Raw genomic sequence first — 20,243 nt, forward strand, 5'->3', positions numbered from 1 at the left:
TGCTTTTCTCATATTCAGAAGGTGAAGTCCCTCATAATTGCTAAATGTTTACTTAATATTATCTTCCTACTGAGGCTTGCCCTATTTAAAATGGAACTTCCCACACATTTCCTAACCTCTAACTCTGTTTCTTTATTTTTCTTTTGCACTCATGATTTTTTAACATACTCTATTGTAATTATTCTTGCCCTACTAGAATATCAACTCCATTTTGGTAAGATGTTTTGGTCTATTTTGGTTCACAGTCATATGCCCCAGCACAAAAAACTAGTTACTGGTAAATATTTGTTCAAAGAAATTCAATGAATAACAGAATAAATTACTATTCTTTCTTTCATTTAGCTTCCTTACTAACAAGACATTTTTTATTCCATACTTTATTTTCCTTTTATAATAGAGATTCAGGGAGAAATCTTGTGTGAACTACTCATTAAAATGATTAGCGTTATCTGCTAATCATTTCAGGACAGAGCACACAATTAAGGTTGATTCTGGCATGGAGAAATAAATACTATTATAACACTAATACAAATTATACATTGTCAAAGGAAGCAAGTTGTTGAGGCAATCACAGAAGGAAAAGAATAAAAACCCCAGCAACAGGACGACTTTAAAGATGTATTTCCAGATAACTTGTATTCCCTCATGATCAGCACAAGTGAAATGCACTGATGGAGGAGAGCCTCCTTGTCCAGGTGTGAATTTTCTCATAAACGTGGTAGATGGAGTGCTTTGTTAAGTGAAATAATTGTGATACTCCTTACTACAAAAAGCAAAACTGTCAGAAATGGCTCCCCAAACCCTTATTAATACTGATTTTCAATGCCTCCTACTATCACAAGTTTTGGTCTTTATTCTTTAAGTGAAAAGTTCCCCCACAACTCCCAGCAGTTATCATTTGACTGTCCCTGAAATTATCTTAGGAAATATCATTGACCAAATCTGAAACAGAGCAAAGTTAAACAACGGACATTAACAAGGAGTATAATTGGCCTTAGCATTTACCACCTTTCCTCTGCCCCCTTTGTGCGATACATGCTCTACATACTTTTTTGATCAGTAAAATTCACTTCTATTTAGACTAAAGCTAAGTTTTTCTCTTTCTCTTTCCCTTTTTCTTCCCCCACCTCCTATGTGTATGTGCTGGTGGGGGAGGGGGAGGAAGGAAGAGCTGAGCTACAAAATTAATCAGCTCCAGGTATGTGCCACGCATTGTACTTAATCCAAGTTCACTGAACCTGAAAACAATCCTAAAATGAAGATTCCCTCACCCCAAATCCCTCAACTGGTAAATGCTAGAGAAATAACTTGGTCTAAGTCTAGTAATTTAAATTTTTATATTATTTTTCTAAATCAATGTATTGTCCCTGTTATAAACAATGGGAGTGATGTCAATCAATTTTCTGGTTAATTATTAAGAGAATAATTCTAATGGAATGAACAGTGACTAAGGCAATACTTGGCAATGGAAGACATAGGCCATTTCCTAATTTGATTTCCAGAACAATAAAACTGATTTCACTAATTTCTCTGACAATGTATTATCCTGGGGAGTTAATAACTTATTTTTATTAAGGTGAGAATAAATGTACTCAGGTACACAGGTGGCATAAAAAGCTCATATATCCAATTACCTGCATAATGAAACCAATCACTTAACTTCTTCTTTGGCTGTTGGAAAGTCAGAGGTGCTAAAACCAAATTTTCTCAATCCCTTAAGATGGGCTGAAAATCCTCAAGCAAAAATCACTCTACCTTATATATGGAGGAAAATCTGAAGACAAAGGAATAAGGCATCTTAATTTCCACTCAAGGAATTTTGTCTAAGTTGCTGTCTTGAAAACCAAGCCTCTGATATTTTCTTAGCTGTATTAAATTGTAGCTAAAAATAAATGGCTATTTAGCATGTGTTTACTATCCAAGGTCCATAGAGCAAGCAAAAGGGCAGGCTACTGCTTTTAAAACCCATGCAGGGATTAATTAACAGAAGGGCACTAGCTAGCAAGTTATGCTAAATGACAAGTCTTGATTAAAAGCTAAAAACAATGCTTATTTCAAACCTAACTTCCTGGTCTATAGTTACTCTCAACTTTAAATGCAATTTGCTAATTTCAACTCCAAATACATATATATGCCCTTGGGGTTAAGAAGCGCTTCGGTCATGCCTGTAATCCCAGCACTTTTGGAGGCCGAGGCGGGTGGATCACAAGGTCAGGAGATAGAGACCATCCTGGCTAACCAGGATAGAGACGGTGAAACCCCGTCTCTACTAAAAATACAAAATATTAGCCGGGCGTGGTGGCGGGCCCATGTAGTCCCAGCTACTCGGGAGGCTGAGGCAGGAGACTGGCGTGAACCCAGGAGGCGGAGCTTGCAGTGAGCCGAGATCGAGCCACTGCACTCCATCCTGGGCGACAGAGAGAGACTCCGTCTCAAAAAAAAAAAAAAGAAGTGCTTCCGACCTTATTTTATCAAAGCCTTTCATTTTCCAAATGAGAATTTAAGGTATTTTCTCAAGAAAATTTTTATGAAACAACAAAAAACCCAGATGTTTTTAATCTCAGAATCTGAAGATCACCTATGCTAGGACCGCTATACAGTAGACAAAGAATTAGTTTTTTCTTTCCTCATATTCTGTATTTCAGGCCCAAATAATCTACCCAATTTAGAAGGGGAAAGATGTTCATTTTTCTTAATGTGTGATGGAATTTCAATATGTACAATCATAACTTCTTTGAAGATGGGCTGGCACACATAGAACTGTGCATTAGGCTTTTAAAACTTTCCAGGATTACGTAGAGTGAGTAAAGGCGATTGACATAGGAGGCAGTCTGATGATGTGGAGTGAATTGGGAATCACAGCATTCCCCACAAACTGCTCAGCTGATCTTTCTGTATTACCTGGAAGCTCCTCTATGAGCCTGACTTGCAGCATTTGAGGTCAAGAAACCAGTCATTAGGACGTAAATTTGTCATTTGTCAGGAGGAACACAGAGATCCAAAAATAATCCTGCCATAATGTAGTTCATTAGATTAGCTGGTTTGGGAAATAGGTCACAGGACTGATATAAGTTGATGGGACTGGGGTTAGGAAAGGTCTTTGTGTAATTCGCAAAATTATATACTTTGATGATCCCTAAAGTGTGAAGATCTATGCAACCTGAAGTAGCAGGCAGACTGAAGTAAAGTCAGTGAAGCATCAGGGAAGGAAGAAAAGAGAAGAGCTGCTACAATTTCAGGGTTTCCTAGCAATGGGACCTGGGGCAAGATTCCTCATGTCTACCTTGCCCAGAAATAGTAAAAAATACAGACTGTAATTTCTTTCTTTTTTTTTTTTTTTTGAGACAGATTCTTGCTCTGTCACCCAGGCTGGAGTGTAGTGGCGTGATCTCGGCTCATTGCAAGCTCTGCCTCTCTGGTTCACGTCATTCTCCTGCCTCAGCCTCCCTAGTAGCTGGGACTACAGGCACCTGCCACCATGCCTGGCTTTTTTTTTTTTTTTTTTTTTTTGTATTTTTAGTAGAGTCGGGATTTCACTGTGTTAGCCAGGATGGTCTCGATCTCCTGACCTCGTGATCTACCCACCTTGGCCTCCCAAAGTGCTGGGATTACAGGCGTGAGCCACCGCGCCCGGCCCAGACTGTAATTCTTAACACAGAGCCTAGCACAAAGCAGGTGACATGCAAAAATGGCATTAGACGTTGTCTAAATTAGCTTTACCAACTCTGTGCCTTCTCTGTGTCAGATACTACACTTTTTACATTTCAACTCATTTAATACTCACAACAACCATCTTACAGTTAGGAAATGAAAATTCCAGAAATAAGTATAGAAGATGATATGTATGCAGATGTTTGCCTGATTGTAAAGCTCATGGTTTTTCTACTTCTCTATATGTATGTAAAAATAATTTTGAGAATGACTTATGGTGGTTACTTAACTTTGCATCAGTTCTGTCATTTAATATTCATATCTATCTTAGGAATTTGAAATTATTATCTTATGTAACAGGAACTACAACCAGAAAGGTTAAGTGCCAAAATCATACTTTTTAGTAAGTGGGTTAGTTTCCTGTTCGGGTTCGTTTCTCTATGATACACAATTGAGACATAGGTACTCAACTGTCAACCTGCAATCAGTCAGAGACTAAGTTGCTCCTGAAATTTTGTCACTTTAGAAATGCTGTAGTTTAATGAAGGCCACTTTAAAAACAATCACTGCCAAGTTGGGAAAAGTAATAAAAATGGTAACTGTGATAAGCAGAGAGAATTACTTATTTTATATTAATGAAAATGAATCTTAAAGTGTGGCACACATCACGTGTAACATGTATTTTTTAAAAGTTCATGTTACAATGTACCATTTGCATAACTTAGAAATTTAATGTAATTAAGTACACCAAATGTAGTGTTATTTTATTCATCAAGATATGGAGTAATATTTAGGTCAAAAATATTCCATATTTTCAAGCTTTATGGTAAAAGATACTTCACTGCAATATTTTCTAACTGAGAAATCAAAGTCAATCCATAAGGTATTTGACATATACAATTGAAATATACAAATATGTATTAAACTGGAAAAATATATAGATTTAAAATTCTATAATCTAACATTTAGACATATATATCTAATCTAATAATTTTTCAAATTTGGGCACTTTATATTAAATTAAAAGAGACACATGTTTGTGTCATACAAACTCATATCATAGCAAATATTATAGAAAATGCTTGCCATAGGTCAGATACAAAGATGAGTACATTATACATAAAGTTCTTCATCTAATCCTGAAAGTTACCATATAAAGTAGGTACATTCTTGATCCACATATTGTAGCTTAGGAAACTAAAACACCTAACCAGAATTTGGAGCCAAGCTGTCAAGATTTCAAAGATTGTGCTTCTGTAAAAGGAAAGTCAAATCCTTTCTGGTTCAACTTTACCTGTTGAAAATATTTCTAAAACCCAGTTTTCTGCCATCATAGATACAGAATTCAGAATACAATCTTAATTTCCCACTGGAATGTTCCAGAGTGTAGGGAAAACTAAGAACCAAGGTAATCTATTTTAAATATTTGTTTGCATTCATTTGAGTCTAGCGTATATTTTATGATCACAACACAGCCAGACTGTGTTCTGTTACCAATTGTTTCCATTCTCTGAGGTCAAGGAGAAATTGTTTAGCTCCTATGTAAAAAGAGTAGAAAATGTCTAGAAATGTATTACATTCTATCCAGAAGAGGGCACTGGCAGGTATTCAACCCAATATCTGATATTTCAAACAGAGGGAAGCAAAGCTCCAATGTAACAAGTATCTTTTCAGTAAGATGGGTTTCCATTCATGCCCTGCAGTGTGACTATAAGAAGCACTAATATACCTGGATAGAATCATGTTTTGGAAACTGATGCTAGTATTTTTAGCAGTTAGCTAATTTTAACAGCTGGCATAAGATTGCACTTTTAGTCGATATTACTGCCTAAACGTTCCACATTTTTCCTAAGTTTTACTTTCAAGGAAGTTTACATTATTTAGCATTCAGTTATGAAAGTTCTGTCAACCATTACACAATGTACGTAAGGGGGCTATGAACCAAATGTGCCTCATGATATTGACTTTTTGAGCATAATTCTGTTTCATCAAAACTTACAAGACATAGAAATTGAAAAGAATCATGGTTTTGATGTCTGATTTCCTGAGTGGCTGAGACAAGTGGTTTATCAATCATACAATTTCTGCAGATCATTTTAATTAGTTTTCTCTTACAAGCAGTTCTTTTCTGCACTGTGTAGCTATGAAAGTACTCTTTATTTTGTGTCCAAGGTTTATACTTAGAAACTCTCTGGGAACAACTGTCATTGTCAGGCCTTGTCTTTGTTATTCTTGTGTTGTGAAATTCCATTTGCCATATCTGAAGCTTAAATGGCAACAGACCCTGTTGAATAATTGTCTTCTAGTGTTGGATGATTAGCTTTATATGTGCAAAATGGCTTTTTAGAAAAACTACCTAGATAAAAAGGTCAAAATCAAAATGGACCAATTTGAAAATTATCATTGCAACAAAAATTTGTTGTGGACACATACTCATTGAATATATACAACGTATATTTACTGAGACTATAATATGTGTCAGCCATTTCTATTACAGGCTTATTGAATTTTTCAAGTAATCGATGTCAATTAATTTGTCACATAATTGTACTACTTGCAGAAATAATCTCCTAAAATTAATGACTTTGTCTCCTGTGCTACTATTCGAAGGCAGAGTGGAAATGGCTTTTAGGTTATAGAAAAGAGGCAGAGTGAGTTCTCTCACTAGCTGTGTCTTAGGTAAGTTCCAGGTCTCTGCAGTCAATCGCCATATCTATAAAATGAAGATGATATTTACTACCTGGAAATGTTGTGTTTACAACCTTTATCAGAGTAGTTTACTGCTGTAGAAGCTCGACCACTGGTAACCATTGTGTTTAAGTTTAATTTTCACTAAAAGCCCAGGCTCTGACTGTAATGGTCACTCAGAGTTGTGCCACTGAAAGGGCACAGATGGCAGTGGTCAAGTAGGCCACGTCCTCTGCGTGCCTTTTTTGCTTTCAGAAGTAGGGCTACGAAGCTGAGGACAGCCAAAATGACTGCTGAGATTCACATTTCCATTAATGCCTGTCCATTCCAAAAAAAGATCAGTGTATGCCAACGGCGAGATGCCTTCCTCAATGAAGTCAGAATTTAACAGTGATGAGATCCTTTGTGTTTACAAGCCTTGAAGCTGAGATCAGATGGCATTGTCATTGAGTCGGCTAGGAGCCAGCAGTCTAAAGTCTAAGTATATATTATACTGTCTGAATCAACTTAGTGGCTCTCAGTTCTATCATATTTGAAACTCATTTTTATAATAAATATTTGTTAATGTCTCTTTTGCTATTCCGAAATGAAATTGCTAACTCCCTCTAAGAATAATCTTAAATCAATGTAATATGTTAATAGTGACATAAAAGACAATAGTAAGAGATTAACACATACAAATAGAGTACTAATAGTATAATATGCAAATGCTTAGGTACAATTATACCAGATGATGTGGTTATAATGGGTAACTCTGGATTTAGGAAGTGTAAAACAATAGCCAAATGTGCCAGTTATTTACTCTTTGTCTCTCGGTTCTAAACTTGCACTTCTATGCTCTGCTTTATGCTGCTGGGGCTGAGACCCTGCAAACTACATTCTGCTTGCCAAGATTCTCTCTGTTAGGATCTGCCACTAGGAGCACCAGAGACTTCAAAGCTGGATGAGGTGGAAGAAACTTGCCCCTTCCTGTGTCCCTCTAGGGGAGCTCCTTGGCTGCTTGTGGATCTTGTGAGCATCACTCTATGATGCTTCAATCACCCCAGCAACAGCAGAGCCTCCTTGTGGCAGCAGCTGAATACAGTTTGCAATTTTGTTCAACACTTGGAGAACCAGGTTAATTGTCTCCTTCTTCCCTCAAATACCAGCCGGCCATTGGTCCTCCTCAGAGGTCTGGATCCCAGCTTCATGAGTCTTTCCTCTGAGCTCAGAGATACTAGCACCAGCCGAGCCACGCCTTGCTTACAGGTCTGAGTTTGAGCTTCACCAGACCTTCCCTCGAAGTTTTTTGTTTTCCTTTTTTCCCCCACAATTCTGGGGGTGGGAGGCAGCTGCTTCCTGAAGTTGCTACTTCCACAATACCTTAGAGTTTCTTTTTCTACCCTTTAAGTTACCAGCTGACAACTTTTTGCTAATTAAGAAGTGTTTGTATTAAATCTTCTCTGTTCAAATAGCTGGTATCATTTCTGCCTCCAGAGTGGACTCTGACCACTACCTCTACTGAATATTGTCAACATTATTTCTTTCCTGAGACGAACATTTTATTGGACATTTGAAATAAGGCCTGGTGATAAGTTTATATATATGCATAAAATCATAATAAATGCAACAGCTACTGGTACTGACTGATGTGGGGATGACACATTGGTGGCTGGGAAGCCACTAGCAGCATTGCCATTGCTAGGTTCAAAAATGATGAACAACTCTTGATCTCTTGATGATGTACTAGACAGAAACTACAATCTGCCCTGATTTGTAGTGTAGTTCCATTCCTGGGAAAGTTAGCACACACTAAAATGGTTGAAAATACACTTTGTGTTTTTATGTAAAATATAGCCATGCCATACAAGATATGAAAATATTCATTGTTCAGGACAGTCTTATGCATTGCTGTTTGTCTAAAAACTCTGACTCTTACCCACTAAGTGCCACTGCACTTATCCCAATTACGGGTGACCAAAACTGTGCCCACATCATGTCTTAGAGTAATGTCATATCTGTTCAGAATAAAATAAGGCAGAGGCAGAAGAGGCCATTTCCTTTATGAATTTAGTTGAGGATAAGTCATCCCATGGGTCTTCCACACTGAAAGGGCATCTCCTCATGCTTCTTTCCACTTGGCAAAAGTCTCAAAGTCTAAGTTATAATGAAGATAGTTTTTATGAAAAGGATAATATCCTAAAAGAAATTCTTAGCCCCTATAAACACATTTTACAATCAATATATGTTCATTTTAACATGAAAGAAATAAAACTAGTACATGTAATATCAATAGTAATATTTGTGCATAATCATATTATAATACATAAATGCCTAGGCACAACTACATTAGATACACAGGGTGAACACAATTATCAGTCTAGTTACCCTGGAGCACCCTAACACAAGACACCAGAGCGGCATTTAAGGTTTGAGAAGAAAAGGGAAAAAGAAAGAAAATGATTCTAAAAATTAATAAAAATGTTATACAGCAAAGGTTTTATGAAGAAGAAGGCAGCATGAAGCATAAGGTTAGGATTAGAGGGCCCTCAAGATTAAGCTGAAGTTAGGGGAGAAAATACACATGCATGGTTGATATACATGTGTATTTTTATTCGGGAAACCTGTTGGTGTGGACACATATATATACAGGCAACCCTTGAACAACACGGTTTGAACTGTACACATCTATTTCTATGTAGAATGTTTTCAATAAATGTATTAGAAAAATTTGTGGAGATTTGTGAAAATTTGCAAAAACATGCAGAGAAACCATGTGGCTTAGAAATATATTAAAAAAAATTCTTAAGTTAGGTGTGCCATGAATGCATAAAATATATGTCAATACAAGCCTATTTGATGATTTGCTACCATAAAATTTACACAAATCTATTGTAAAAAGGTAAATTGTATCAAAATTTATGTATATACTTACTGACCAAACATGGCATCACTGCAGTTGAGAGAATTATAAACACACATAAAGATGCAGTATTAAATTATAACTGCACAAAATTAGCTGTAGCACATACTATACTACTATAATTTCATAGCCACCTCCTGTTGCTATTGTAGTGAGCTCAAGTGTCAAAAGTATCCACTTAAAATGCCATGTAATGCTAATCATCTCTGCATGAGCAGGTCATAACTCTGGTAAATTACATATCACAATAAAAAGTGATCTCTCATGTTTCTGGTGTATTTTTTTAAACATGTTTTAATGCAATAGCATAAACCTTGAATAACATATGAGACCCATACAAACTGCCACTAGTGATGCTGGAAATGCTCTTAAGAAGCAGAGAAAAGTCATGACATTACAAGAAACAGTTAAATTGCTTGGTATGTATTACAGATTGAGGTCTGCAGCTGTGGTTTCATTTCAAGATAAATGAATCCTGTGTAAGGACCATTGTTAAAAAAAAAAAAAAAGGAAGGAGAGGAGAGGAGAGAAGACTCATGAAGCCACTGCTGCAGCTATGCCAGCAGGCATGAACATCTTGGACTTTTTGCAAAATACCTTTTTATCTTGAATTGAAAATGCAGCTTTTATGTAGATACAGAATTGCTATAAGAAAGGCATATCTATAAACTCTACTATGATTCAAGAAAAAGCAAAGTCATGGTATGACAACTTAATAAAGGAAGGTGAAGGATCTAAAGCTAAAAAAGGAAGGAGAGGAGAGGAGAGAAGACTCATGAAGCCACTGCTGCAGCTATGCCAGCAGGCATGAACATCTTGGACTTTTTGCAAAATACCTTTTTATCTTGAATTGAAAATGCAGCTTTTATGTAGATACAGAATTGCTATAAGAAAGGCATATTTATAAACTCTAATATGATTCAAGAAAAAGCAAAGTCATGGTATGACAGCTTAATAAAGGAAGGTGAAGGATCTAAAGCTGAAGAACTTAATACCAGCAAAGGATGGTTTGATAATTTTAGGAAGAGATTTGTTTTAAAAATACGAAGATAACAAGAGAAGCTGTATCTGCCAAACAAGAAGCAGCAGATTTCCCAGACACCATTAAGAAAATCACTGAGAAAAAATGGATATCTACCTGAACAGGTTTTTAATGCAGACAAAAGTGCTCTATTCTGGAGGGTGCAGGGAATCCACAAAGGACATTTCTTGGTAATGAAGATAAGCAAGCTCTAGGATACAAGGAAGGAAGGGATAGGTTACCCCTACTGTTTTGCACAAATGCAATTGGATTTATGATTAGGACTGCCCTTTTTATACAGCTGCTAACTCCCAAGCCTTGAAGGGAAAAGGTAAACAGCAGCTGCCAGTCTTTTGGCTGTACAAGAAGAAGAGCTGGATAATGAGAACCCTTTTTCTGGATTGATTCCATCAGTGACTTTGTCCCTGAAGTTAGGAAGTACCTCATCAATAAGGGACTGCCTTTTTAAAGTTCTTTTAATACCGGACAATGCTCCGGCCACCTAGAACCCCATAGTTCAACAATGAACACATTGAAGCAGTCTACTCACCCCCAAACACAATGTCCCTAATTCAGCCTTTAGGTCAGGGGGTCCTAAGGATTTTTCAGACTCATTATACATGGTACTTTATGGAAAGGGTTATCAACACTATGGAAGAGAGCTCAAATAGAGAAACATCATGAAAGCCTGGGAGGATTATACCATTGGAGATACCGTCATTGTTACAGAAAATGCCCTGAAAGCCATCGATCCAGAAACCATAAATTCCTGCCAGAGGAAACTGTGTCCAGATGTTGTGCATAACTTTACAGGAATTATGACAGAGTCTATCAAGGAAATTATTAAAAAGATTGTGGATATTGGGGGGAAAAAAAGTCAGGATGAAGGGTTTCTGAAATGGATCTTTTAAAAATTCAAGAGCTAATGGACCGCCAGAGTAGAGAAATTAACAGATGACTTCATGGAGACGACTGCTTCTGAATCCGTGCCAGACAGTCGTCAGTTTGGCAGAAGGGTTCCAATTATCCAAGATTCCTTTTGACTTCTTTTACGACATAGGCCCCTCTATGAGACACGAGGCCCATGAAAACAAAGCAAATGGTGAAAGAAGGATTGGTACTTATAGAAACATTTTTAGAGAAATGAAAAAGCAAAAAGTTATACAGAAATTACAATGTATTTTCATAAAGTTGCACTAAATGTGCCTGCCTCTCCTGCCTTCTTTTCCACTTCTTCCACCTCTCCATCTCTGTCACCTATAAGACAGCAAGACCAGCCCCTCCTCATTCTCCTCCCCCTCAGCCTACTCAATGTGAAGACACCAGGATGAAGACCTTTATGATGATCCACTTCCACATAATGAAGAGCAAGTATGTTTTCTATTCTTATAATTTTCTTAATAGCATTTTCTTTTCTCTATCTTACCTTACAGTAAGACTACAGTATACAAAACATATACAAAATATGAGTTAATCAACTGTTGATATTAACAGTAAGCCTTCTCAATCAACAGTTAGTAGTTAAGGTTTTGGAGAGTCAAAAATTATATATGAATTTTCTACTGTGAGTGGGTCAGCACCCCAAACCTTCATGTTGTTCATAATCAACTGTACATATTTAAATACAATTTGTGTGTGTGTGTACATATACATATATATATACATATAAAATATATTTCTTTATTTGACATAAAGAGGACATTGTTTTGTATCTTATTCAAAGTTATTAGAGTTGGGATACATTACCTTATATATACAGTGTATCAAAGAAAAGTTATTAGGTTAAAATAGAAATAATGACCTTTTAGCAAAGGTCACTCAATAAATATCTGTACAATTAGGAATGAACAATAAGTTATAGAGTGAGGAGAGTGAACTAAAAAGAAACAAAATTATAAATGCTGATGATGCTGATGTCCAGATGATGAGCAGAATTAACTAGTGGTGAAGCTCCAATCTCATTTACTCATTAGAATTGAGGACTAGTCCTCCTTGAAAAATGGTGACCAATGTCCTGGTATGCCAAGGACAGTCTGACTTATGCCTGTTGTCCTGGTCTTTATTAATACTTTACTCTTTAATTAAAAAAAAAACCACCAATTTGGATAATGGTTAAGAAAACTTAGGAAAACTGATAAGAACAAGTAACATTCACTGAAAACTTAATATGCGCTATGATGATATTTTCATGTTTTCATATGTGATTGTATTTACTTATTGTAACAACCAAGAAAGGGGATTATATTTACCCTGTTTTACATCTTAGGATTCCCAGAGACTCAGAGAGGGTACTTGAATTTTTCAAGCACGTGCAGTTTCCAACTGACAGAGGCAGGATTTCAACCCACAGCTATCAGATTTCAAGCTGCCATTAAACATGCCTGGGATATCCCTTCTGAGAGGAGAGTAGGCACAAAATACAACCAACCAGGAAACATAGATTCCTTATGCAGTCAGGAAGAAAAAGAAACTGGGCCATATATAAGCTAGGACCTTGCTTGAACAATGGGGAATTTAAAAAATAAGAAGAAATTATCCACAAGATATGTTTTCAGCCAGACTAATTTATGACCACTGTCAGCCACTGTAATTGCCTATTTGTACGTAGTCTGTACTCATATAAATTCTCATACTTGCAATGAAATAACTGTCTGCTTCAGGCAAATGACTGGAGAACTTTTTTTTTTTAAGCACTGTAGTGTGGGGTCATAAGAAAACACAAAAACAAAAACCTATATTCTTGAAAAAATCCCTCCCAGGTAGAACTAAAAAATCCTAGGTGGTTATCACAAGATGCCTAAGACAAACTTTCATCACTTCACAATTTTGACTATGTTAAAACTCTAATTGGTTAGCATGTTGCTTTCAAAATATATTCATGTGCCTCCTATTCTAAAATGACTAAGGCTTTTAGAGCAGAAAGATCCAGAATTCAACATTTTCCCAAATTTCCAGAAAGGGTAGTACTTATAAAAGCATTTGGTCAGAGACAGCGTTAGAAATATACTATCCCTTGGTGAATCTGTCCGGGACAAATAGTTTTCCAATATGCTTTTAGACAAATTTATGGTTTAATGAAGTATTTTGCCTACTTGATCATAGTAACAAATCAGACATATTTATCACCTTCCCTTTTAACAGGCAGCAATTCTGTCTCCCAAGTAGACTTGGCTGACACTTTGCCATATTCTTCATGGTCCAAGTGATTAAAGAGTCCAAAATCTTAGACTGACGCAGTAACACTCAGACGCACAAAAGTAACTTTGGAGCTGAGGGCCAAACTGGGGACACAAAAACCCTCTGGTGGGTATAAGATGACTAAACAAGTTTGTCATTTTTCCATTTTCAAATTGCCAACCTCGCCTCCTTCACACACAGGAAAATTGTATTTTTCCCAGAGCACATCTGTCAGACAATACTCTGAGGAGTGTTTGAAGCCACTCTGTGTAAACAGAGCAGAGACGATCAGAAAATAACAACTGCCACGTGTGTAAAGCTCCCTGCTGAGATCTGGGAGAGCACATGGGTGTCAAAACCATGAGCTAAGAGCCCTGCTCCCATTCGTCACCATCAGCAGTCAACCCGAGAAGAACTGCTGAGCCTCAGCCCAAGTCTGGAGACCTGCTGCTCACTGGAATGCACTAGGGCTCACCATGAAGCCCAAATGGCCTCATCACAGTCATGTGTGGCTTTCCCTCTTCAGGTGTAGACTGAGTCCCATCTCCAGCATTACCTGTACACCTGTGATTGGACCTGCCCTAATTCTGCACATTTGATGAAACTGTCTCAAGACCCCCACCAGCCAGTTCTGCGTATCACCATCAGCAACAAGAGTTTCCTTTCTACCTCCAGCACCCTGCATCTATGCAGAAAACAGACAATCTGTCAGTAGTTTGCTTTTTTATTTAGCACTCCATTTCTAGAAAGTCGTGTCCCTAGATATTTATAATCAGAATGATGATTTAGCTGATATACCCAGGTGTAATACCTAGACGATCTCTTAAGATTTGTATCTTACAAAGGATCTATCATTTTTTTGTGAGTAAAATATAAGTATCAATTTTTTTATTATTCATATACTTTTTATGTTTTTATGCTAAGGCAGCATGTGACAGTTTAAGGAAGATGTTCTATTTACAGCTATTAATAATTTACTCTTGCAACTTTTGTTAAAATATTTATACAAATAAGTTGTGCATGATAACTGCCTTGATTACATTTAGATACTGAGCTGTGAAATAAGCAAGCATTTGTTCAGAAAGCAGGAGAGGTTAAAATGTTATTAGAAATGGCTGAGACTAGAGGAGGTCAGAACTGGGATGAACTAAGTCCTGAGGTCTGTGTGCTTTGGGTGTGCCCCTACTTCTTCATTTTGGAGAGGACCTATCAGGGGACATTGACTAGTGTGCTTTTAGGACAGAAAAGGCTCCCCTGCAACCAGGTAACCTCCAATGGGCCTGTTGCCTAAAATGATTTTAACTAGAGGTAAAGGCTTTTATATTAAACTTAGACTTCAAAATGTAAACACACCAAGGAGAGAAAACAGATTGACTTGAATCTACCTTAAGATGTAAAGGACAGAAAACTATTTTCTCTCAGTTTTCCTAGAAGTGGGAAGGAAACTATAGACTGCCATATGTGAAGCAGGCAGGCAGGAAGCCTCTAGAAAAAGAAAAGGATATAACAGTGAGGGGCAGGGCTCTGGAGGGGGCCACCTCACAGCTTTGCCAAGGGGGAGGGTCATTCCCGTTTCCTCCTGCTCCCCATCCCTTCTCAGCTGAGGGTCTTCTCCAATTGACCATACACCATATTTATATGGTCCTAAAAGTCATAGTTTTTCAGGGAGAAGAATGGACACAGAGAGAAGATAAATGGATGGAAAAAGGCAAGCAATGCATATTTTACAAGGGCCAAAATTAGTGGAAAGAGGACAGAAATAACAGAGTGCTTGCAAAATGGGGTATTTACGTGCAGAGAAACAGCGTGCTCTTGCACCGCTAAGCACTGTTCTCTAAACGTCTCTCTGCATCCCACTTTCTAAAATCCTCAACCAACTGCCTCTTAACCACACAAGGGTTCTTAGAGCCAGATTGTCAATGATAAAAACAAAATAGGACCAATTTATTAAGCATCCATTATTGAGCAGACACTGCACAAGGAAGTTTATGCAGTTATATCACCTAATTCTTACAACCATCTGCTGGCCCCATTTTTTTTTTCAGTTCAAAAAAGGCTCAAAGTCATATAATAAGCAACTAGCAAGTAGGAATTTAAACCCAACTTGCCCTGGCTCCAAAGCCCAAGCTCTCTCCAATTCATTATAAATACCTCAAAAACATCTCTTATTTGTTAATAAGATGCACTATTTATTATTAAATTATTTGTTAATAAATGCATGTGTATATTAGTATTTATTTAATAAAATTCTTAATAATTATTTGTCAGTAATATTAATAAAATAATAATGACTATGATATATAGTTAGGTTTAGTAGGGCCCTAGCAATGGGATATTTGATATTCAGGTACATTCAGGGTAATTCTTTTCCCTGGAATATTTATTCACAGCTATGGATTTATTTAGGTGTGGAGGAGTCTTCTGAAGAAAGCAAAAATTAGACTCATGTCTTAAATTGAGGCTTAGACAACTATAGACATGCTTGATGAATTGGGATGAGGCTAGGAGAAGATAAAAGCTAGGTTTTTCTTATTCCATGAAAGACAATTCATCATGAGACAAAAGTATGGTATGATGCCTGGATGCAGTTCCAGGGTCTAAGAATCAAATCAAATGATATATTCAGGTGGAAAATGACAAATGCCTTGAAACCCTCGAGACCTAGCCATGAAAGCAGAATATATATTCCAAGAGTCAAAGAAAAATTATATATGCAAACCAAAAAAGCTGCCTTTCAAGATCTGCAGATTGGGTTCCAAGCAATGCTGCTGTGGAACCCTCCCTACAAGAGCATACCACAAGGAGAGAGCCATTTCCTTCCCAACCTTCAGCAAAATGCCACGCCCTCCTAGCAATACCAGACAAGGAGTTAATTGCTTGAGGCTGACCTGCAATAGCAGCAGATTCCTGGCTTTGCAGAACAGAAGGAGGTGCTTCCGGACCGCTTGTCCAGCCAGCATGTCAGGTGCACAGACAAGGCTTGTCAGTAGTAACAGTGATATCAGTGACCAATGATCAGAACTATCTGTCTGAGCACTAGTAACAAGCTGCTTGCTACTTGGGGATACTTTGGTGAGACTGGGCAAGACACAAGTTGGTTCTTGGAAGCAGAATGATTTAGCCTCCTGTTGAGAGCAAGCTCATTTGTGCATACACAGCATGGGAGCCACTATACTGGATACCTTACACACATTCATTTGTTACATTCTGCAACAATTTGTTAAGAACAGTACATTATTCATATCTTAAAGATAAATAACCTGAAGCTTAAAAAGGTAAAGTGAGGCTGGGCACGGTGGCTCACGCCTGTAATCCCAACACTTTGGGAGGCTGAGACAGGCAGATCACCTGAGGTCAGGAGTTTGAGATCAGCCTGGCCAACATGGTGAAACTCTGTCTTTACAAAAATACAAAAATTAGCCAGGCATGATGGTGGGTGCCTGTAATCCCAGTTACTTGGGAGGCTGAGGCGGAAGAATTGCTGGAACCCGGGAGGCGGAGGTTGCAGTGAGCTGAGATCACACCATTGTACTCCAGCGTGGGTGACAGAGCGAGACTCCGTCTCCCGCAACCCCAGGAAAAAAAAAAAAAAAAGGTAAAGTGACTTGCCCCAAATCACACAGCTTTAGTGTTCACATTCTTTCTACTATATCCTGTGCTTTTTCATGACCCTTTACTTATCTCCTCATATTCCTCAGACTAAGTCCCAGATATTCTAGCAATGACCTTTTATTCAGAAAAATTGTTATTTGGGAACATTATGAAATATTTCATAAATTTAACTATTTACAGTTACATACATACCTGGGCCTTCCCCTATAATTATTTTGTAATTCAACAGAATATGATATAGTAACCAGAGAATTTCCTTTGAATGTAGAGAAACCCAAAGGTAAAGATGAGCAAGCAGATAATTCATGGGTATACCTCACAAAAAGAGATGTCAGCCAAATTTATCATTTATGTCCTTTTTAATTGTCTGCTGGACATAATTATGGTACAACTTTTAAAAGGCAATAAAGTGTACCCATTCTTTATCTCAAATACACTTTGCATTCATCCCAAAGCAAAGTGCAGTTCCAAAGAGTCTAAAAACTTGTAGAGAAGAGTCAGGTGTACAACATATACTCTTAGGAGTACTAATGAATGCTCAACATTCTATCAGTTCCCCCCCACTTTTTTTTTTCTTTGAGATGGAGTCTCACTTTATTGCCCAGGCTGGAGTACAGTGGCATGATCTCGGCTCACTGCAACATCCACCTCCCAGGTTCAAGCGATTCCCCTGCCTCAGCTTCCTGAGTAGCTGGAATTACAGATGCATGCCACCACACCATTAATTTTTGCATTTTTAGTAGAGATGGGGTTTCACTATGTTGGCCGGGCTGGTCTTGAACTCCTGACCTCAGGTGATCCACCTGTCTCGGCCTCCCAAAGTGCTGGGATTACAGGCGTGAGCCACCACACCCAGCCTAGTTTTCCTTTATGAACTACACCCTGCAAGAGAAGGAAGTTGCCTAATACTTATCCTGCTCAGCATTCCTTCAAGGAACAAAAGACAAACTCTAATGAAAACTGATCCAATAAAGTTGGTATGAGTGATTAACTTTGCACAAATGATCATATATGTATCAGGCATTTTCCAAGTGCTCTCAGCTAAACCATTTTAAGAGAGCTCTAAACCAGTAGTAGCAAGAACAAGGTGTAAGAAGAAATGGCAATGAAAGGCAGTTTCTTGTCGAAAGTCACCAAGAAATCATGAGTTTAGAAGTGGGTTCCTTACCATTCTGGATGGTTCTTGACTTGATGCGTAATAAACTGCCTGTGGTAGTCCAACAAGCAATGGCAATGTAAGTCAGAAAAATGGAAGTGCTCTTTTTGGAGAATTGTATTGCCAGCTTAATACAGAAAGTAGAAAAGCTCATGATGCTTATTTGTTGTAACCAGCAGAGTTGGGGAGTAGGAGCTTTTGCCCAACCTCCTCATCAGGGAAAAGCTTGAGGGGCAGAAGGCCACTATTTTACCAATGACTTGATCAGCGCTGAACATCCATCAAGACTCCATGGAGCCCTGCCCTGCCACTGAATATCACAATAATTCAGACAAGTCAGTGGGTGACAGAATCTCCCATGTAACTCAAATACCACTACTGATAATTTGAATATGTATTCATAAACTTTCATATGCATTTTTCATAGTATCCTTCTAACCTTCTGTGTAACTAAAACGGGTATGACTCCATTTTGCAGATAGGGTAACTGATGGTCAAAGAATAACACAAAAGCACAAAAGTAACTTACATTCAAGTAAAGGACTCTGTCTCTTTAAAATCTCAAATACAGCAACCTTTCTCCCCGCAGTGTACTCAGGGATACTTGGGCCAGCTTCCAAGCCTGCAAATCCTCGTTCTAGTACGCGGCCAGGAGGAAAGAATTCCAGGGAAATATCTAAATCACAGGAGAATCTGTGACATCTGCCTGGCAAAATATTATTTCTTCAAAAAGTCCATTTTTTCAGAAATGACACTGAAGGTCTAACAACTTGCCATCCTTCAAAACCTGATGAAATTTGCTGAGGGAGAGAGAGAAAAACAAGAGGTGAGGACAGAAAGAATAAGTAAAGGTTCCTGATTAAACTCTGTAGAACAACCAAGTAGGAGAATGAATACCAATGGTAAGTCACAGGCTCACAGGCTAAAAGTAAAAGCTGCTAAAAATATCTCTGCCCAGGAAGAAAGTGAAAGTTCTGGAAGCAAAGAAACCTCAAGTTTCTCAGTGGGTAATGAAAATAACTGTGTCATTTTAGATGACACACCTTACAGAATAGAAAGAAAAAACTTATCTTAAGATACACTCAAGTTTTTTGACTATTTTCCTGAAACCAAGGTGATGGTACTCTGATACTCTGCTAGGATATAAATAAGGTTTTGTTTTTTATGAACTGAGCCCCTGATTTTTTTTGTTTAATGGTACAGTGCACCTCAGGTTATAAGTAAAATTATATTCCTATTCTTTTCCAGATGTTATTTTCCTCGTATTAACAAGCCATTGATGTTTATAGGCATAACCAGCAAAAATGAAGCAACATCACATGTAACTTGCTACAAATGCAAAGCATCAAAGCCCAACAAGATCTCCTCAGTAATAATGTGCATTTTAACAAGGTCTCCAGGCGGTCTATTTGCACACTGTCTGAGTAGCACTGTTTTAGAGGTCCTTTACCTGAGCAGGTTTTATTTTAGGTCCTGGCCCCACCCTGCTTTGGACTCTTTCTCCCGTTCTCTGTCATAGAGTAATGCAGAAGTCACTGCCCATCAGGAAATCCAGGATGATAAGCGCCAGAGGGTCCTTCTTCATTATCAAAACCTGGGGACATTGGCCATGGTCATCCACCAGGTTAGTGGCAGAGGCTGAGGCTCAGTCTTATTTCTCCAACTTCCTGCTTCAGGGACCTTCTCACTTCCCACTATGTTTTTGCTGTTTGCCATCCCTGCAATGCCCCTTCCCTCACTTATGCACTCCCTAAAAAAGGATATCGAGCAGGCGTGACCTAAGTCAAAACTGTCAGGTAGTATATTTATCTTCAGTATCCCCAAGGACTAAGGATCCTTTTGGTTCTGTTCTTTCCCCTAAACCAGCCATCAGCACCAGTACTATCATTTTAGTCACCAACTTGTACTGAAGTTGCAAAGGAGTTTCGATAACAATGACAGTAATAGCAACCAACATCTATTAAACATGCATGACTTGCCAGGCACTGTGCTAAGCACCTTACCCATTCATTTCTGACAATATCTTCAGAACAATG

At 37.9% G+C, this 20,243-nt stretch overlaps 1 protein-coding gene across 3 annotated transcripts in view; it reads right to left on the minus strand.

Annotated features, from left to right (window-relative positions):
• The window catches only part of FGF14 (fibroblast growth factor 14), a 693,522-nt gene that overhangs the window by 375,189 nt on the left and 298,090 nt on the right, over positions 1–20,243 (minus strand). The window lies entirely within an intron of this gene.

This window comes from Pan paniscus, chromosome 14 (genome assembly GCF_029289425.2).
Source record: "Pan paniscus chromosome 14, NHGRI_mPanPan1-v2.0_pri, whole genome shotgun sequence".
NCBI classification, from domain to species: Eukaryota; Metazoa; Chordata; class Mammalia; order Primates; family Hominidae; genus Pan; species Pan paniscus.